Here is a 23,236-nt window from a genome sequence, read left to right on the forward strand (position 1 = left end):
TCAGTTTCTCCTTTTTCATGTAGCATACAAACTACTAAATCGCTAGTCCGAATATAGAAGTATTGTATAGAAGGACAAGACTTTTCCCTCTGTTAGAAACTCATTTTGCTTCATCATAAACCTATTACCTTTACTTGGATTTTCATGCATGTGTGCAAGTCCCCAAACATTCCCTTTCTAGTATACAAGACAAACCAACCCCCTCTTAAAGATCTGCAGTTTAGTGAATATTTAGTTTTTATAATATAATAATATAATGATAATTAATAATAATAATAATAATAATAATAATAATAAATGAAGGGAGTAGACCCTCTTTTAAACAGGATCTGTTGAAAAGAGAATGTGGTCTACCAGTATATATACCTTGGTGCTTACGATAGTTTGCCCATTATGAGATTTTCCAAGAGGATCTTCCTGCATAAACAATCATGCTATGAATGCTCATATAATAAAAATAAAAATAGGTAACATAATTTTCAACATTGAGATTATTGACAGTACAACAGATCATTGCCACCTTCACCCGCTAGGGGTTCTGCAGATTGGAAAGGTAAGGCCCAGCCTTTAACACCACCCAGGAAACTTTCCTCCTCCTGATGGTAGTACGAGGAACACTTCCTGTGGCACTCTTGAGCTGGGCAAGCAGACAAATCAGGAGTCTCCATCCAACATAAGTGACCCTTCCAGTACAACCACCCTCACTCTCCAACACCTACTTGTGGAGACAGGCATAATCATCAGCATCTGGGAGAAGGCTGCACTCAGCCACACTAATCCCCTTATAACCAGTCAAAATTCAGCTCCCCTTCCAGTAACAGTCTGGAGCCCTTATAGAAACCAACTGCTAAGCCCCTGCTCTGCAGATCCAACTAACCCCATCCAGAAGATAGCCACTGAGCTGGCTAAAACATTTGACACTGTACAGAAACCTCCTACAAGGATTCTCTACTACCTGAGAGTAACTCCAAGAATATACCCACTGAATGACCCCTACTGGAAACTACTGAATCACTTCATCATATTCAACTTCCACCCAAGTGTCTATGAATAAACACCTGACAGAATCGAGAACCTGCCTTTCCTCTTAACCATATTATGAATATCAGCCAACTTTTATCAATTGTTAGCACTGAAGAGAAGAAAGCAATGAGAACAGTTGAAAAGAATCAGTATAAAATCAAATCAGCTGGTGCTGCCACCACTTCCAACAGACTGATAGTAATAATAATTATATTCCCCATAGATAAATTCATTTGTATCTGGGTCCCTCAAGCCTTATTTTATTCCATCTATTGCTGCTTTCCCTTTGGGGATTGATGAGCTTTTTATGAGAAAGCGTACTGTTGGTTGGGTCATGTTTTATGTGCCCTGTCAGTGGCAGGTTCTCTTGTTGCTACCAGTGCTACACTACCACCTGCTCATTTTATCAACCATGTGACCCTAAAACGTTGTTTCTACTTTGAAGCAATTTTTTTTATTATTCAATCCAAGGTAAAGGAAAGCTTGTGTTGACTACAATGCCAGTACAAGATAATTGCTTGCCTCCTCTTTGTGAGACCTAGCTGTTGCCAGATGGCCCTTTACTCACCATGACTCAAGTTGAAGTTCATATCAGTGCCCAGCATCCATAAGCCATTTCTACTGCTGGTATTACTCTTTACATTAATATATCTTTGGCCTCCTTTAATCCTTTTGATACCAAGACCTCAGCTGTTGGTGCCTCTTCCCCTATTATCACAGACTTCATCTTCTAGTCATGCTTCTTCACCTGGTAATTCTTTTTAACATGGCCATTCTTCCTTCTGTTTAACACCTGATGCCAGTTCTCTCATGACTGACTTCTTGCCATTGAGGGCTAAGAAGGATATCACTTCCTCAGACATTACTCTAGCCGAGAAAGACCCTCATATTCTTTGTCTATAATTTGTAGGCCCAGTACACTGCAGTGACATATTTCTAACTGCTCTCCCACACCAGATCATAAGTCTTCAGATTTTCATCCTGCTTCCATTCAGCAGTTGTCTTCTAGTAGTATTATGGATTCAGACTTGAGCTTTTGCTGTGTACCTTCTTGCACCCAGCATCATCACCATTGCCAGCTGACAAAAGTCTCCAGTGATAGTACCACAACAGCAGCTGCAATAGAGATAGTTTCAGTGATTATAGAGTAACTTTTGCAGTTTCAGCTCCTCCTAAGGGTTGTTTCAGACCTATCACTGGTCAGCGCCTGCTTCAAGCTTTGTCTGACAAAGACTTTTTTTTTAATGAAAAATCTACTTTTTGATAGCGTAGCCACTGTTTATCCTCAAAGGAATTACTCTCATGGTCCCTAGAGGGCTCCATAGAATAGACCAACCAATTTCAAAGAATTCTCTTCTAGTTGATCTCGGCCAGTATAGTGCATGTTGACACTGATAGAGTATAGGACTCAAGACAGGGGGGCGCTTTCTCTTGTCTACAGCGACTGCCTAGTTCAATTCCTATTCTTAACCTGCGGATATGGCAACAGCACATTGCACTTCAGCTATTATTGTGTCAACCATGCACTCTGCGTGAGACTACAGTATTTATTTACTGTATTACCCTCTTGGTCTGCATAACTGTAAGACATGACATTCCTTTCATCTGACTACAAGCTCCTAGATCATAATTTGGTTGTCATGGAAGTACCAAACTCAGAAGAAAGTTGAACACATAGTTTTAAGTCCAGTGAAGAGTTGAGTTTTAAAAAAATTTTTAGTTGGTAGCTTATCTCATTAAAGTCAGAAGCCGGCGCCGATAGCAGCGTCATGTCTTCCACAAGGTGACAATTAGGTTTGGTTTGATTGTTTACGGTGCATTCTTAGTTAGCTGTCAAACAGCTTAATTGTATTGAAGTAATCATTTTAAAACAGTGTTGTTCTTGAAGATCATTGGTATATGATCTTTTATTTCAAGTTATCTTCGACTACTTAGTAGATATGCTAGGCTGCTTCATTTTTTTTATTAGTGGTAGCCTAACTGTTCATATACCAAGCTCAACTTCCAAGTATGTATCATTAATATCAGGGAACTTGGATCAAATTATATGATGTTATCCTTCACTGACCTACTTTTAGCAGGTATTGCGCCACCAGTAGCGGCATCCCTAGGAAAACATTTGTGATGTCTGTTTGCTTACGTGATTATTAAACTTTTACATTTTCATATAACTGGCATTGAAATTGTACTTAATTTATATGTACCTAGCTTATTAAAAATTTTCCTTTGGCAAAATATTTTCAAAGAAGTGCTTTCTTATGTAGCCTATAGCTCTACCTGTGTAACCTTGGCCTGGTAAACAAATTAGATTTACAATATACAGTTAGGTTGAGTGGTGTAACATTCAAGAATTTACTTTTAAGGCAAAATTTATGTAGTAATTGTATAATTTGATAAATGACTACTATCTGAGAAGAAAAAAACATTAGTATCAGGACTAACAGTATACAGCAATATGGCTACATACTTGTGCCAAAGTTAACCTATTTTATGTGAGTTTTGCTTAAGTTAGTGCAAATAATTAGCACATCCAACATTTTGTGAGAATACATTTACGACAAAATTTATGATAGTACAGTACTGTACTGTAATTGTGAACATGGTAATACTATACTATAATTGTGAGCATGGTAATACTACTGCCTTATGGATAACCATTGTCATAACATTATACCACAGCTACACACTTGTGACCAAGGTAGCTTGTAGTATTCTGAGTGTACTATCTGTACAGTGATTATAGATGGTTAGTACCAAGTAGTTTCTAATAAAAACTGTTCCTTATATCACTGCAGGGCAGCTGTTATTGAAGACCCACAGATTACGTATGCTGCAGCGAATTGCTAAGTTCGCTTTTTGCCAGTGGGTACAGCCCTTACCACCTGCCATGAACATAGCCCTTGTAGGAATAAAGGGGAATATGGTTGGTCGCCAGATGTGTGAAATATGTAACATGATCCTGACAACAAGTTTTAAGAATGAAACAGGTCGCTTTAAGCTGTCTTGTTGTGTCTTAGGTTTCAGTAAGGGTAAGGAGGGAAGAGACTACATATTTCTGGCAAAACTCCAGCAAAGTATATTTCCCTCCATTTTCGAGCAGAACCCATGTTTGGGCCAAAACCCAAAAGCATTGGTTCCTAGTGCCTCCCGGGTCAACCCCTCTGATGGGGAAGAGGAGTCTTTACTTGGGGGGACACAAAGTGGATACAGGCAGTCCCCGGTTAACGGTGGGCTTGGTTAACAGCGATACGGTTTTATGGCGCTTGTTTAGCAACGAAAATCAGCAATTTTCGGCACCGAAAATCGCCAATTTCTGCTTATCGGCACCAATAATTGGGTATTGGCACCAATACATACCTAACAGAGGCACCGATAACTGAAAATCAGCGCTTTGCGGCTCCGGTAACCCCCGAAAATTGCCAGAAAAGCACCGGAAATAAATCTCCAATTTTCGGTTAGCAGTGATTTTCGGTTATCATCACACCCTCAGAAATGGAACCCCGCCGATAACCGGGGACTGCCTGTATTGCCACTGAATGTGCCCTGCTGAACCCAGAAGGACCAGGGACACAGTCTTCAGCTGTACTTGGGAGAGATACCTCAAAAGGAAATCTGTCTCCCATGTGGCTATCAGATACGGAAGGGGATCCTAATAGGATCCACCTAACCTGTCTGAAGTGTCCGTATCTTCTGGGGGGCGGGTATAGTGATTCATCCAGGACTTATCTTCTTTGGTTACCCAGCAGTCGCAGCACAGCTTCCTGGGCACAATCAGGTTGCGCAAGCTCCCCTAATAGGGAAATATCATTTGCTGCATTTGCTGACTTCCACAAGGAAATAATGAGCAGCATCAAGTATGTCCTTGAGACATTAACCATGATTCCAAAGAGGAATCATGGTTAAGGTGTTGGAATTTCTCAGCTTTTAACCAAAAGAATAAAGTGGCTGCACAGTCTGCTTGGACAGAGTTTGGTATCAGAGCTCCGACTGATAGCAGTAATATGGCCAGTTCGGGCTACAAAACTTCAAGTCAAGAGATAGTAGGGGTCCAGTAACTGCCCCTAATGATACTAATAATCCTTGGCATGACACCTCAGTGTGTACAGTAAACCACCCATATTCTCAGGTGATGCATTCCAGACTCCCCGCTAATAGTTAAAATCCACGAATACTTAGAACCCCCTCTAAAAATGCTTATAACTGCCTATCTTGAAAGTTCAAATACCAAATGTATGCCTTAAAGTATCATCCTACATCAAATATACCATAAATTGTTATCCTATTCCTGTATTAATATTATATTACTAATATATAATATATTATTAATATAATTTCAAAGTCATCTTAAACATTAGTACCCCTAAAAATATATACATACGTACTTTTAATCCTTCCAGCCAAAGGAGAGAGAGAGAGAGAGAGTTTATCTCTTTAATCTCTCTGACAACAAAAAGATTTTATATATTCGTTTTTTGTTTTCCAAAGATGTATTACCTTTACTGCACATTTTTAAAACACTATGAACACACACACAAACAAACAGTATCTTTTCCTGAGAGAGAGAGAGAGAGAGAGAGAAGGGCTGAACTAAGTATTTATTTATCTATCTATCCATTTCTTACATTCTACCCTTTGGAGAGAGAGAGAAGAATAACTCCTTACGATATCAAGAGATTGAAATCCATGAGCTTCTGAGGGCAACACTTCTTCCCCCTAGCCAATATGTCAAACTGTCAAGTAAATTGACATTTACCCTCCCCCCTCCTTTCTCAAGTCGAGGATAAAAATATTGGGAATCACTATTTGTTTGTTTAAAATGTTAAATAATTTACTACAAAAGCATGGAAAATACTATATTATTATTATTATTATTATTATTATTAATAATAATATTTAAAAATTAGTGCTTATTAGGTAAATCATTTATCATACAAAAGAAACCTACTTATATATTACATGTTGGAAAAATTCTCTCATCTAAATAAAAGAAAGAGAAAGAGACAATCATTAATTTTATTATTTAATGTTATTATTTAATCTTATTAAACTTAATATTATTATTTTAAAATTAGTACTGTAAATCATTATTTTATCTTAAAATGTACCCTCTAAAAATGCTTATACAGTACTATCATCTTGAAGCACTTATATATCATTTTAATATAATTCAATAGTACTTGAACCCTTAAACGCCGACTGGATGTATCGTACGTCAACTAAAATTGTCTGTTGGGTGCCGAGTGGACGTACCGTACGTCGACTACAAAAAATTTCAACCTTCGGTCAACTTTGACTCGACCGAAATGGTAAAAAAAATGCAATTGTAAGCAAACTCTTACATTCTAGTAATATTCAATCATTTACCTTCATTTTGCAACAAATTGGAAGTCTCTAGCACAATATTTCGATTTATGGTGAATTTTTGAAAAAAGTTTTTCCATATGCCCGCACGGTAACTCGGCCGAAAATTTAAGAAATTCTTTCGTCATTTTGTCGTAATTTTTGCACCGTTTTATATTAGCCATTACATAAAGATTTATATAGGAAAATATGCGCAATTTCATGTAAAATATAACAAACAACAACCCATAGTTGTAGCTTTTATCAGTTTTGAAATATTTTCATATAACTCACGATGTGCCAAAATTTCAACCTTCGGTCAACTTTGACTTGACCGAAATGGTCGAAAAATGCAATTGTAAGCTAAAACTCTTACATTCTAGTAATATTCAATCATTTACCTTCATTTTGCAACAAATTGGAAGTCTCTAGCACAATATTTCGATTTATGGTGAATTTTTGAAAAAAACTTTTTCCTTACGTCCCCGCGCGGTAACTCAGCCGAAAATTTCAGAAATTCTTTCGTCACTTTGTCGTAATGTTTGCACCATTTTTCTAATAGCCGTTACATAAAGTTTTATATATGAAAATGTGCGCAATGTCATGTAGAATACAACAAAAAATGACTCATTGTTGTAGCTTTTATCAGTTTTGAAATATCTTCATATAAATCACGATAAATAGAAAAAATTTGACCTTCAGTCAACTTTAACTCGACTGAAATGGTCGAAAACTGCAATTGTAAGCTAAAACACTTACAGTCTAGTAATATTCAATCAATTACCTTCATTTTGCAACAAACGGGATGTCTCTAGCACAGTATTTCGATTTATGGTGAATTTTTGAAAAAAACTTTTTTTTACGTTCGCACGTTACGAATTCATGCATCATTTTGTGATAATATTTTCTTTGTGTTGCTTTGATCGTTTTACAATTTGTTATACACTATACCAAAATCATCGCAATTTAGTGTACAATACAAAGAAAAAAAATAACTCATTAGCTTTAACCGTTTTGCTCACAGTGCGATTTGTATACAATTATATATGAAATTTTTTTTTCGCTGTCATATATTTCAATATTTATATATGATAATGATATTTTTTTTCATTTCTGATAGTTGCATACTAAACTTCAGGTAATGACAAAAAAAGGAGCCAAAAATGAACTCTTAATCTTAAAAACTAAGCGTGCTGTGATTTTTTTGAAAAAAAATTTTTTTCCGCTTTGGCGCTAACTCCCGAACGCCGCCGGCATACAGCAGACACTTTTGTAAATAGAGGCTCGGCGTTTAAGGGTTAATATAATTTTAATATTTCAATAGTATCAATTCTGAACATATATTTTCACTTTAATGAAGTCCGGGTCCGTCCTGAATGGAGGGGAGAAAACCAGTTTCTCTCTCTTTCTCTTTGAGTTATGTATTTTTTAATCTTACATTATTATTATTATTATTATTATTATTATTATTATTATTATTATTATTATTATTATTATTATTATTATTATTAATAATATTTGAAAATTAGTAAATAATTTTTTTATCATAAAAAATGTATTTAGTCATGAAAATAACATCAAAACACACTAATTAATGAATATTTCTAGACAAAAAAGTTTGCGAATTGCCAAATTTTTCATAAATAATTTATAGAAAATCCCACAAATCATGAGAACGCAAATACGGGGGGTTTACTGTATCTTTTCTCCTGATGGTAAATACCTTTTTAATGAAAGAAAAACTATGATTGAAATTAAACATGTAAAATTTCAAAACAGAGCAGCTTTTCCTAATATGGAATGGCGCCTAGTCCCTCCTTCAGTAGGCGTTGAGAAACAGCCGAAGGAGACAGTTATCCTACTTATGAATATAACATTGAAAGCCATAGAAGAAAATTTTTACTAGGTTAATAAAAAGTGGAGTTCTACATCGATTTTGGATGACCCAGTATGCTCACCGGCAGCCCCAGCCTTTTGTCCCTTCACCTTTAAAATAATTTATCATGTGAAGGCAGATTTTCAGAATTTTGTGGTAACTGGGAAACGAGAGCCAGTGGAAGAATTAAAGCCATTTGTCACTGTCATTCCGGTATCTGATAATTCTACTAAGGAATGGACAACACTTGTCCTTCCTTTTGAAAGGAAAAAGCTTGCTCTGGATGTGGCTACTCAGTAGTCTGGGATCCCTGTCAGAAAAATCTCAGAGGGTACAGCCTTGGCTGAGTTTCATGCCAGGCTCCACCTCCTCAGTATCATAACCTCTACTACTATGCTGGAAGTTGCCATTAGAAGGCTTACAGAATCTTCCAAAACAATGTTTGCTGTTGTGTCCAAATTACTTACATGGACCCTATGGAGAGCACTCTATGATTTTCTAGTGTTGCATTAAGGCACGAATGGAAATATTGGCTGGCTCCAATATATCACTTCCCAATGTAGTCTCCTTATTACATTCTACCCCCTTCTGCAAGGACCTTTTTGGGATTCTGTTGTGGCTCAACTCACTGAACAAGGCTGACAACAGAACTACAATATACGCTCTCCTTGGAAAGTCCTCCCTTTGGGGACACAGTATTATCTTCAGCAGCTAGGGTGGTAGTGGTCTCATCCTCCCCTCCTTTAAAGAGATTTTTCCAAAAACCAGACCCCTCTTTGGAAGATTACGTGCAGAAGGCCCTTTTGAAGGGAGCCATAGAGAAACATGCATATATTCGCCACTGAGCACGTCTCTTCCGTGTCCCCAAGAAGGATTCTTCCAAATGGAGGGTGATCCTTGATCTATCAAAATTGAACAGACACATTGTTTGCCACAAGTTTCGGATGACTACTGTTGCCCAAGTACATTCAATCATTCCACAAGGGACCTGGACATTTCTATAGATCTGAAAGATGTATACTGGCATGTCCCTATCACCATTCCCTTCCACCCCTTCCTAGGGTTCTGGATAAGGAAGGAAACGTACAGATTCAAAGTCATGCAGTTTGGGTTAAACATTGCCCCTAGAGTTTTTACAAAATTAGCAGCAGTAGTTGTCCGAGAACTCAGAAAAGAAGTAATGCAACTGGTAGCCTACCTAGATGATTGGCTAATTGGAGGGGCCCACCAGAGAAGAGTGATTATGAAACCTAAGAGTGGTAGTCAACAGGCTCCAGTCAAAAGGTTTTCTAATAAATTGGAACAAATCCCACCTTACACCCAGCAGATGCTTTTAGTGGCTGGGACTTTGTTGGGATACTCTTCACGGCCAGTTGTCTCTTCCAACCAATACTCAAAACAGAATAAGGAAGGACCTGAAAAGGTTCCTTGCACAGCCCAGCGTATCCAGACATCAGTTGGCATGTATGACAGGCTTGTTAGAGTTCGCATCTGTGATAGACCCAATCCTCAGCTTGCAACTAAAAAATGTAAACAAATTTTGGCTATCACATGTAAGAAAAAAGATTCTTGTTCGGCTTCATCAGAGAGTCGAAAAGGTGGGGAGATATCCGGCCGTGGACTTGGAAGGGGTCTGGCAAAATGGGTCACCCATACTCCTCCATCTGTATGAGTGATAATACACACAGATGCCCCATTGACAGGTTGGGGAGGCCATTGGGAGGATCGTCAGGTTGTCACCTGCTCTGAGGAAGTGTCATATCAACTTTCTGGAGCTGATGGCTGTCTTTCTGTCTCTCAGGAAATTGAAACCTCCAAAAGTGACACAAAATTTGTTGGTCATAGACAACAGGACTGCAATGTCTTGCATCAAGAGGTCAGGCTCACGTTCACCTCTTATCAATACAGTAATGCTATTCATCCTTTGGATGGCGCAAGCAGAGAAGTGACACTTGTCTGCAACTCACCTCACAGGGTCTCTGAATGTAATAGCAGACTCCATCAGGGGAAAAAACAGCCTCGACCGAGTGGATGTCAGACAGTTGCTCCCTTCAATTAATTGCCAACATACTTCCACATCCAGAAGTGGACCCGTTTGCCACATGCGAGAACCACCAACTTCCAATGTATGTGTCTCCGAACCTGGACAATCAAGCAATAGCAAGAAATGCATTCCTACAAGACTGGAACAAATGGAGGACAATATACATTTTTCCTCCATTGTCCCAGATTTTGAAGGTTTTGAACAGACTTCTAACCTTCAAAGGAACTGCTTACTTAATAGCTCCAAATTGGCTAAACAGGCATTGGTTCCTATTACTTCAGCATTGGGTGAAGAACTCGTTCCATTACTGTCCGCTTTTCTATCCCAGACAGCAGGAGGGAGAGTTGTCTGTGTGCCCTCCTTTCTGAGATGAGACCTTCATGCGTGAGTTTTTTAAATCTTGCCTACTGTGAAAATTACTCACCCAGCATTGCTAGATACCTATTGCAGAAACTGTGGACATCATCTATTCAGCAATACCAATCCATATGGAAAGTATCATTAGGTTATACAAGACTGGAACAAATGGAGGACGATATACCTATTTTCCTCCATTGTCCCAGATTTCAAAGGTTTCGAACAAACTTCTAACCTTCAAAGGAACCGCTTGCTTAATAGCCCCAGATTGGCCAAACAGGCATTGGTTCCTATTCAACAACCGGTGAAGAGCTCAGTTCCATTACTGTTCGCCGTTCTGTCTCAGACAGTAGGAGGGAAAGTTGCTTACACATCCTCCTTTCTGAGCTGAGACCTTCATGTTTGGATTTTTAAAATTTTGTCTACTGTGAATTACTCACCTAACAATGCTAAGTACCTAGTGCAGAAACTACAGACACCATCTAATCGACAATACCAGTCTGTCTGGAAAGTATGATTATATCCATGCTGAGAGGCCAGTTGAGATCTCTGTTGAAACACTTGTACATTTTCTTATACAGTATATCTTTTTGAAGACAAGTAGACAAGTGCTTTGCTGTTACAACAATCATGGCATACAAGGCAGCATTAGTGGAACCCTTGTTTTATGGAATTGATATTGATTCTAGTATAAAAATTGTTACTTCCCTTCTCTGACCTTTTGCATTGCAAAGACGTGCTCCTGCAAGGCTTCCAATTATGTGGTCCCTGAATAAGATGCTTAGACTTCTGTCAACCCCTCAGTTCAGTGGGTCTAATACAACTACAACTCATATGCTGCAAAAGGCAATCTTCTTGACTACTTTGGCATCAGGAGCTTGTATTAATGAATTGGGCTCTCTTAGACGCGAACAATGCTGCATTACTGAAACAGCTAACCATCATTTATTATTGTCCTCTGGCCCATCATTCCTGGCCAAGAATGAGAACCCTTTAAAGAGGAAATCTCCTATTCTGATAAGGAGGTTCAATTTATCAGATAAAACATTATGCCCTTTTCAAGCACTTAAGGTTTTACCTACAGGTCATGACAAACATTCCAGAGGGTCCAATTTTCTTAAGCCCTACCACAAACAAACCACTCTCTCTACATGGGCTGAGAATAATTTTAATGTCTCTTATTAAAAAGGCAGACCCCCACTCCTTTCCTAAGTCACATGACATCTGGAATGTAAGCACATTGTTGGCTTTCTTCGGAAATGTTTCTTTCGAGGAAGTTTCCAAGTGTACAGGGTGGTCATCAGTACCAGTTTTCTTTAAACATTATTGCCATGAGCTCAAACAAATTCGACTACACTGTGTATCACTAGGTGGTATGTTAAGTCCTGACCCCATAGGCGCTACGGCAGAAAACCAGGGGTCTTCTTGATGTGGTGGGTATGCTAAGGTATCGCTGGGAAAGGTGCAACAATGCTGCGACCAAACCCAGCACATTAGAACTACATCCTAATGTTTATAAATTCATGTTTAGTTTCTTGCTCTTTGTTTCCAAACCCTATGGGCATCTGGAATAATGAATGTGGTTGATAACTTGTGGTGACTTAACATTGGACCAAAAATTTTATCTGGGTTGTTGGGATTGAAATTTAAGAGGTTAAGCCATTTTGTCACCTATCAATTTCTTTGGTAAGCTCCTTTGAGGATGTACAGTGGCTACACTATCAAAAATCAGGTTTTGATGTAGGAAAAACCCATTTTTGGTAGCCACTGTGAGTCCTCAAACCTACCCACCTTTCCTGATGAAAAGTTATGGGATTTGGGTGAATAGTTATCCTGCATAGACCTGAAAGAGAGTAATGAGTAAATAGTCTCGCGTATAGTGCGTGGTTGACACAATAATAGCTGATGTATGATGCGCTGTTGCCACATCTGCAGGTTAAGAATAGGAGATGAACCTAGGCAGTTGCAGTAGACAAGAGAAAGATCCCTCTTGTCTTGAATCCTATACTCTATCAGTGTCAATGTGCACTACTGGCAGAGACCAACTAGAAGAGAATTTTTTGAAATTGGTAGGTTTATCAAATGGAGTCCTCTAGGGACCATGAGAGTAACTCCTTTGAGGATGCACAGTGGCTACCAAAAATAGGTTTTTCCTATGTCAAAAACTTTTTTCATCGAGTCCTCATCCTCCTGTCTCCAGTGTAGACTTTGAATTCCCAATACATGCCTTAAAAGATTATGTTGTGCACCAGCAATCAGGGAGGTCCCTACAACCCTGGGTAAGGACTTCTGATTCATTCAGCTGTCAAATTTGGTCTCATGTCTTCAGTGAAGAGGGCAATATCTAGTAGAGAGGTTTAGAAATACTGATTATTCTACTCCAAAACAGAATAGAAAACAATGAGAGCCTGTGAAGCCTCTTTCAGCAACAGAGCCTAGGGAAGAGTCTAAATCTGGAACCACCTTCTCTGGCATTCAACTTCTCTACAGCCAGTGTAACAGCCAAGATTTTAAGGTATGACTGGAAAATTTTCTCTAGATGAAGGATCCTCAAAGGGGTATGAGAAGCCAATACGATACCACAATTATTCTCCTTGATGGACTTAAGGCTTCATCACTTTTAGAGAATCAGAGGCTTAATCACTTTTAGAGAATCAGCATCTCTGTTTCCCCAGTCCCCTATTATTTTGCACCATTGAAGATCATCTCAACCAAGGAATTCTTGTAGGAAGTACTTGTCATGGCTAGCTGGCAGGGATTGACACTTATTGATGTAACCACCTCCTTCCTTAAAAACAGGTGACTAGGCTTTAAGACATCTCCATGTACAGACAGATGGTGTCCTCCCTGGGTAGTCTTGGTATTTCTTAAGAATAGTTCCTTGACATTATCCATTATTTTCTTAAAGAATAGGTGCACAGTGATAATAAACTTTTCAGAGTTGTTATCTTCATTGGATATGAAACATGTCTTAGTCCTAGACATCATGAACAACATCATGAATCTTTACCTGTTTTCATCCAACCTACCAGAGAACTGACTGACAAACTAGGTTCAGCTACCACATGAGTAGCAATGAAGATTCTAGGCAGCTCCAGTCCTTCATGCAGTCAGTACATAATAATAGGGAGATGAGGAAGATCACCTAGGTCACCGCATCCCAGAATTAGACAGGACCAGTGCACCCACACATGCCAGCAAAATGTCAGTTTCCTTCAAGTCTTCTCCAGACACACATCACAAAGAACTGATTGTTACATTTTGGTCTCGGCAAATAAGGCAGGTTACTTGCCAGATCACCAAATGAGAAGAGAAGATGAAGACAATACCATCTCTCAGAGCGATCCAGCCAAGTGGGGCCCTCATTACTAGAAATTTTGGTTAACATGGTAGGATTAAGAGCAGTCTTTGGTGGTGAGGACCCTGCATGCAGGTTATCAGTTGTGTCAGTTACTTTCTCTGGAGTAGGGACCCCCTTTTCTAACCCTTTTAGTAACATTCAAATCATATGCCCTGCATGCAGAGAGGTTCCTTACCTTTTTACAAACCCTTTTTAAAATACCCAAGAGACAAATCCTTTACAGCTTCAGTGTAACGCTCAAAATATTAAGCTTCTTAAGGTTAAATGATTAACAAAATCCCACTAATCAAACCAATAAAATCACTAAATAGGTCTTAATTCTATTTTCCTGAATAGCTTGAGGATAACCAGAAGTTTTTATTAAAATTCTATTTTCCTGAATAGCTTGAAGGTAACCAGAAGATTTTATTAAAATTCTGTTTTCCTGAATAGCTTGAAGATAACCAGAAGATTCTATTAAAATTCTATTTTCCTGATTAGCTTGAAGATAACCAGAAGGTTTTATTAAAATTCTATTTTCCTGAATAGCTTGAAGAAAACCAGGAGATTTTATTTAAGTTCTGTAGATAGCCTGACCACCATAATATTCAGATCAACCCCCGTCTCCCAGCTGAGAATAAATAAACCCCCCTCTTAAAACCTTTCGTCTGGCACCAATAGTAAATAACAAGGGTATAAAGCATATAGATCCAGAAAATACAACTACAGGATATAATCGTAAAGACTTAGATTTATAATTTTCTACCATCAAATTCAACGCATATCACACAAATCCTCCAACCAACCTAACAGCCAAAGCAAGCAATTTTATAGATAAAGTCGAACAAATTATAGTAGGAGATGGAAAAACAAGCCAAGAAACAGTAGCTCCACCCTCTACAGCACCTACTCTCAACCCCAGAGTAGGTCAAGTTATTAAAGCATCAGAATCACTCACCGAAGAGATAGAACTTAAATTGTAATCACCACTAAGCCTATAATACACTAAATGGAATCTATAACAAACCAGGCGACCAGTAGCCAAAGCTAGCAACCAAAAACAAACCTCATTTAAAGGTTTCAAGAAAGCTACCTCTAAAATAAAATCTTTAGAGTAAAATTCAGCTAAAAAAGGAAAACCACAAAGAGCGTATAAAATTAATCAAATCCCCTCTTATACGGATATCTTGATAACCCCCGACCCTGTGAATGATAGACCCGGCGCACATAAACAAAATACAGTAGCTTTAAATAAAGCACGAGTTAATGAGTGAAATAAAGCCAAAGTAACCCAACCAAGCCTCAAAATTGTAATTATAACTCCTAATTGTCTTAAAGTAGATAGAGCAATAATCTTTTTCAGATCAGTCTCAAAATTAGCCCCAATCCAGCCATAAATATAGTCAAACACCCCAACAACAGCAGTAAAGCCCTAGCAAAAGAAGCTATTAACCTAGGACTAAATCAAATTAAGAGATAAACCCCAGCACTAACTAATGTAGAAGAATGAACTAGAGCAGAGACAGGAGTAGGAGCAGCCATTGCTGCAGGCAACCAAGCAGAAAATGGAATTTGAGCCCTCTTAGCCAGCACCACTAAAAAAATAACATCTGGTAAGAGACTCTTCTCCTGCATAAAAATAAAAATTTCAACCCCCCAAACTCAATATTAAAGAAATACAGTACTGAGTAAAATGGTCACATCGCCCACTCGGTTAGATAAAGCTGTCAAGATACCAGCTCCAGCAGACTTCATTTTGATAATAAATAACCAAAGCATAAGAAACTAAACCTAAGCCATGCCAACCCAATAATATACTAACTATATTAGGACTGATACTCAATAGAAGCATAGAAAGAACAAATCCTAAAACCAGATGCATGGAAGGCCCAGTATTATAATCCCCAGACATGTAACCACCTCTATAAAATAAAACTATAGAAGAAAGAAAACAAACAAAAGACATAAATATCATAGACATTCAGTCAATAATTAAAGCCATTTCAATACTAGCCCTGTTAATACTAACCAACTCTCAATCTATAAAATAACAACAACCAGAAAAAAGTAAGCTTAAATAGGTAACCAGACTAACAATAGACACAATTAATAAAAACACTATACTTCTTAAATTGATCTCATTATTCCACAACAATGCCTAAAATAAATAATTATATCTTTGGCTCTACAAACCAATATTTTATTTAAACTGTTTAAGCTATTAACAAACCAAAATTGAACCCTTCAACACTAAAACATTCAAGGGGGCCCAATGAAGTATTAGAACTAGATAATCCTGAAATTTACTGGAACAACAGGAAAATAAAGCCCTAAAATACATTCCATGCTGACTTTAAGAAAACATATAAAGCCTATAAGCAGCTCTTAAAAAAGAAAGCAAGGCAACCAGAACTATCGCCAACAAAGCTCAAGAAACACCCTAAGCATAAGACTAATATCCCCCAGAAAATTAACAGTAGGGGGAGCAAGCCATATTCCCACCCATCAGTCAAAACCACTGCAAAGCCACAGTAGGTATAAAGTTAAGTAAATCCGTCCTAACCAACAACCTATGTCTCCCCAAGTGCTCATACACCATGTTAGCCAAACAAATTAACCCAGAAGAACACAGACATGCCCTATCACAATGGAAACAGCGCTAGACAAGCCCCATCACCTAAATACCCCAAGACCACATAAAACCAAGCCCATATGAGCCACAGAAGTATAAGCAATTAAAGCCTTGATGTCAGTTGGACGTAAACAGTAAACAAATAAAACTTACAAAAATATCACCCAACAAACCAAACGAAACCCACAACCACCTAAAAGTCACAGCTGAGTGAATGGAAAGGGGACATACCCGAACTAACCCACATCCACCTAACTAACCCACAACCACCTAAAAGTCACAGCTGAGTGAATGGAAAGGGGACATACCCGAACTAACCCACATCCACCTAACTTTAATAAAACGCCAGCTAAAATCATAGACCCGGCCTCCGGAGCCTCTACATGGGCCTTAGGAAGTCATAAATGAACCAGGCAATTTAACAATTTAACAATGAAACTCCCAGCAAACTTACTCTACACTCAGGGACCAGCGACAAACCAAATGAAACTGAACCACCCCTACTAGACAAGCTCAAAATAGAAATTAACAGGGCAAGGAACCAAATAGAGTGTAAAATAACATGTATACCCCCGCCTGCAATCGTTCGGGCTGATACCCCCAGCCCAAAATCAAAATTATAGTAGGAATTAAAGAACTCTCTAAACACATAGAATATCAAATAATCAATATGTGAAAATGTTAAAACTAAACTCAATGACAAAAAAGCGTTGACTAGCAAGAATACACTATCAAAATAATTGAAATTTTTTACCTCTTGCCTTCTCCTAACAACCAAAGCCATAATCCAAAAACTCAATAAAATAAAAATATATACAATATAATCCAATCCAAACCCTAACCCTAAACAAGAAAAAGGAAACCCATTAAGGGAATAAACTCCAAATACAGAAGGAGCCAATAACAAGGACATCTAGACAGCCAGTCAACTATCAACAGCCAAAGTTATCAACAAAATCTTAACATCTAACATTAATACTCCCAAAATTATCATTTGCATGACTACAAACGATAGAAACCAGCAAAGCCAAAGCCAAAGCCCCCTCACACACAGCAAGAGTACGAAAAAACAGCTCAAAATATAAATCCCCACCTAAGTGCCCAAAAGCCTGAGCTATAAACCAAAAAATATTTCCTATAATAAACTCAAAGCTTAACAGTACATTCAGCAAATGTTTTTGTTTCCCCACAAAGCCAACAAACCACAACACAAACAAACTAATGGGACATAAAGTCAAAAACTGAAAATTACCGTTAGTTTTAATCGTTTAAATAAAATAATGGTATTTTAAACCATAGATGAATTTATTGTTCTTGAAGCTCAGAAAGAAGAAAATACAGGTGGTCCCCGGTTTACGACGGGGTTCCGTTCTTGCGCCGTCGTAACCCGAAATCGTCGTAAGCCGGAAAATCGTCGAAAATCGTCAAAAATCATAAGAAAACCTTACTTTTAATGCTCTGGGTGCATTGAAAACGACGTAAACTGCATTATTATTGAGTTTTACATAAAAAACCTTCAAATTATGATTATTCTGCCATTTTGGGGCCATATTTCTTCCGTCAGATCGGCTACGACGCGTCAGAATCTGCGAACATGCGTCATAAAGCCAGGAAATAATTTCTGATGAATATATTTGAAAAGCGCCAGAACCTCAGAACGCCGTAAGTCGGAACTTAAACCGGGGACTCCTATTCCCATCCTCAGTCCCCAGAACTAATATTTTTGTATAAACTACTGTACTTTCTGTATCAACGCACTACTTCTGTCCTCCTTTATGGTAATATCACTTCAATTTGCTTCACACACATAAGACACCCCCTGGTCACGGGACTTACATTAATTTTACAAACCGTCATAATCTGCGTATCAGCTGGACTCTTATCAAAATTCAAATGATTCTCCTACATCTTATTCTTACTCTTTCTAGGAGCAACATTAGTTGTATTCATCTATGTGGCATCCCTAGCTTCAAATGAAACATTCAAACTTTCAATTAAAATAATATCAGCCTTTATTCTGCCTATAACTACAGTATTAATTCTCCCACTAACCGACCAAATAATAACCCCAACCAACCCGTGGGGCCCTGGTAGACCTGCCCACCCCAGCTAACATTTCTGTTCTGTGAAATTTTGGATTCCTCCTAGGCATGTTCTTAATGGTTCAGATTGCAACAGGATTATTCTTAGCAGTACATTACACAGCAAATGTAGACCTAGCTTTTTCAAGAGTAGCCACATTTGTCAGGAAGTAAACTATGGATGACTCCTCTGGATGGTTCATGCTAATGGTGCTTCATTCTTTTTCATTTGCCTATACAAACATATTGGACGAGGAATTTACCACTTATCATTCTTATATATACATACTTGATCAACAGGAGTAATTATTTTGTTTTTAAGCATAGCAACAGTTTTCTTAGGATATGTGTTACTATGAGGACAAATATCATTTTGGGTGGGCAACCGTAATTACTAACTTAATATTAGCCATCCCATTCGTAGGGACAGATCTAGTATAATAAATTTGAGGTGGATTCGCAGCAAGTAATGCAACCTTAACACAATTCTTCACCTTCCACTTTTTATATCCATTCATTATTGCAGCTGCCTCTATAGTGCACATTTTATTTTTACATTAAACAGGGTCCAGCAACCCTCTGAGAATTTCTAGCCAACTAGAAAAAGTACCATTCCACCCATACTTTTCATTTAAAGGTATTGTAGGATTTGTAGTCACACTGGCCGCCCTAATTATTCTAATTCTAACACTTCTAGACCCATACCTACTTGGAGATACTGACAACTTCATCCCAGCCAACCCTCTAGTCACCCCAGCACATATTCAACCAGAATGGTACTTCCCATTTGCTTACGCAATCCTACAATCAATTTCAAATAAACTAGGAGGCGTCATTGATCTAGTTATTTCAGTAGCCATCCTATTCATCTTACCATTCACACAAAAACAAATTCCGAAGACTGCCTTCTACCCTGTCAGACAGATTCTATTTTGATCTATAATCAGAATTGTAATCTTACTCATATGAATTGGAGCCCGACCCGTAGAAGACCCCTACATTCTCACAGGATAAATCTTAAAAGTCCTGTACTTCTCCTTCTTTATCATCAACCTGCTAGCATTAATCACATGAGATAAACTCATGGACTGACTATTTACTTTTAGGAAGACGTGTTTTGAAAGCACCCAACAAGAGTTCGAATCTCTTAATAGTCTACCCTAATTTTCTTACAAAACTATACTAGTATAACCTATAAAAAAACCTTCAACCCCATAAAAAAAGTACAATAATTTAAAGCCACTGGAAGGAAGCTCTTCCAAGCAATACAGTACATATCAACTTATCATAGTGGAAACGTGGTAAAGTACCATGCACCCAGACAAAAAAAAAGCCAATAAATATGACCTTTATATAAAAAGAAAAATAAGACACCTCCCCAAAAAAATAATAGAAAAAAAGAGCACTTAAAACAAAATCCTGGCAAACTCAGCCATAAAAATTAAAGCAAACCCACCACCTCAATGTTCAGTGTTAAAACCAGGCACTAATTCAAACTCGCCCTCCACAAAATCAAAAGGAGTGCGATTACTCTCAGCCAAACGAGAAGGAAATCAACAAAGCTCAAGGAAACCCCAAGAGAAAAAATCAACAATAATGCTGATAACTCTCAACAAACCTAAATCAAACCCTCCTACTAAAAACAACATACTAAGCAAAATTAAAGCAAGACTTACTTCATAAGAAATAGTCTGAACCACAGCACGAAGACAACCTAAAAGAGAATACTTAGAATTAGATGCCCAACCTGCCTGTATAGTAGAATACACCTGGCACTTGTACAACATAGAAAAAATAAAACCCCAAACTCAAAAGAGAACAAACCTAACTCATATTGCATCAAACATCAACAAACTTAAGCAATACAGGAGATAAATAGTAAGGAATAAAATTACTTATAGTAGGAAAAGTTTGATTCTTAGTAAACAATTTAACAGCATCTGCAAAAGGCTGTAACAAACCAGCATAGCCCACTTCATTGGGACCCTTACAGATCTGAATGTAACCCAAAGTCTTACACTCAAGTAAAGTGAAAAAAGCAACAGAAACCAGAACCAAAATCACTAAAATTGGATAAGTGGCTAACTTAATCAAAATCATCATAGAAAGAATTCACAAAGAATACTTCCCTATTACCTATAGTAATCACTATATTAACGGATCCTAAATCTGACGCACTAATCTGCCAAGGCAACCCATGAAAGTTTATCTTATAAAAAACTATCTCAAAAGCTCAATCCTTTCGTACTAGAACCATTTTTAAACTTATAAAAGATAGAAACCAACCTGGCTCACACTGGTTTGAACTCAAATCATGTTAAATTTTAAAGGTCGAACAGACCCACCAACTAAATGGCTACACCTAGCTGAAATTTTAATTCAGCATTGAGGCCGCAACTACAGGGTGTTTCGAAATTAGAGCCCCCCGCCTCTCTACAGCATAAAGTAAAATTGATACGAACAAAAACAAAAGTGATTCAGAACAGGTATTTATTTAAGTTTCTCTCTTGAGTATTTAATATTTTGTGTGGCCTCCATCTGCCTGTACCACAGCCTGCATTCTTGAGGGGTATGATTTCAGCAAATCGCAAAAAAGCTGAGACTCAAACTCCATTTCCCTGACTACTTCAGTCACCTCTCTTCGCAGGTCGTCGAGGCTTGGTATACCATCATAGTTCACTGTGCGCGCTTCAACATGATCCTTTAAGATACTACCAATGTTTTCACACACATTAAGGTCAGGGCTACCTGGAAATTCACTTGACGAGAAGAAATCGATACCACTGTTTCAAGCAGCTCCTGTGTCTGAAGAGCCTTGAAACATGGTGCCTTATCATGCAAAAATGTGACTTCTTCAACAGATAACACATTTTCAGGATCTTTGAGGAAAGGAAATATTCCACAAGAAAGCAGTTTCTCTAAAGCATTCGCCATTCCATGACTGTCCTTTTTCTTTGATGATCCACATTAAGCGTTTGGCTGTGAAACAGAGAAATATTCCCAAACATTCAGGAAGTTTCACAATTTGGCGATAGCGCACATCATCTCTGATATCATCCAACTTTGCAGCCCAAATGATGTCATTTTTATGATTTGGCTTCCTGACTGTGTAAATGAAGAATTCATCTGATGCGGCAACATGGAGAAAGTCAGCTTCATTCCAATCTTTAAGAAATGAACCACAAAACCATGCTCGGTCTTCTCTCTGTTGCTGAGTGATGTTGGGCTTGCTGATAACATGAAATGGCTTGATACAGGATTTTTTCAACTTACGATATACAGCACTATAACTTCTCTTCTTTCCCCTTTTTGTTTCTAGTTCAAGTGCCAATTTACGTAAAGACTTTTTTGGTCTACCCACTGCCTCAGCTATGATGTCTTTTGACCTGAGAAAGACTTCAGGCCTTCCAAGATTCTCACTCTTTTCGTGGTGTCAGTCATATGGATTTTTGTTCCAGTTTCTTTTAACAAAGAATTCATCTCTTTTAATGTATTTAGCTATCCAGGAACGTGAAATGAAGGATGTGCCAGCATCCCTGGCCTCTGAAGGTTATAGCCCGGATTCGATCAGTCCATCTGATATCCTCCGAGTCATTAGCCATGGCTGTATCTAACTCCATCACTCAGTCTGAAAATACAAGAAATGTAAAATGAAAAATAGTTTAATAGAAACTTAAAATAATGTACTTGGAGATAGACTTTTAGCAGAAAACTTCATAACTTTCCATTTGTTCTGTGGAGGGGGGCCTCTAATTTCGAAACACCCAGTACTCTTGTTGATAAGAACTCTCAAAGAAAATCACGCTGTTGTCCCTAAGGTAACTTATTCTCTTAATCCTCAAAAATGATCAAACACTAATTAATACTATAAAATTTAATAGACAGTTCCGTATTATATCTACATCTCCCCAACGAAATGTAAACTAGACAAAACTACTTTTCACTCACATTGCAAATCAAGCCAAACTTATATTAAGTTTTATAGGGTTTTATTGTCTCATTACATAATTTGAGCTTTTTCACTCAAAAGTTAAATTTAGACCTCATAAAGGAGACAGCTTATCCCTCGTCCAACCATTCATTCAAGCCTCCAAATAAAAGATTACTGACTGACTATGCTACCTTCACACAGTGAAAGTACCGCGGCCCTTCAAATGACTCAGTGGTCAGGCTAGACTTTATAACTAATTCACACATATAACTAATTCACACAGACATGTTTTTGATAAAAAGGCTGGGACAAAATTTGCCGAGTTCCTTCAAAGCGCCTCTCTAAGAATCTAAAAACCAATTAACACTCAAACTTAAAAATCAACTTCAATTATATTCATATAAACATTTTACCTGTCACTTAAACAGTAAATGAAATTCTTTACTAAAAACAGCAAGCACTTTATAAGTATACAGAAAACTCAATATTACTTTTAACGTTATACTAAGATGGCTGATTTTAAGCCCACCTCAAACGAAAACATATAACACTCAACAACACAGCCGGTAAGAAGCTCATTCCTCCTACCATTAACCCCAGATTAAATTAAAA

General features: G+C 37.8%; 2 pseudogenes; one reads left to right on the forward strand and one right to left on the reverse strand.

Annotated features, from left to right (window-relative positions):
* Positions 1-18,325: 18,325 nt before the first annotated feature.
* On the forward strand, positions 18,326-19,767 carry LOC136856689 (cytochrome b-like; annotated as a pseudogene).
* Positions 19,612-21,337, reverse strand: LOC136856475 (NADH-ubiquinone oxidoreductase chain 1-like; annotated as a pseudogene).
* Positions 21,338-23,236: the final 1,899 nt, after the last annotated feature.

The sequence above is a fragment of the Macrobrachium rosenbergii genome, chromosome 36 (genome assembly GCF_040412425.1).
Source record: "Macrobrachium rosenbergii isolate ZJJX-2024 chromosome 36, ASM4041242v1, whole genome shotgun sequence".
NCBI lineage: Eukaryota > Metazoa > Arthropoda > Malacostraca > Decapoda > Palaemonidae > Macrobrachium > Macrobrachium rosenbergii.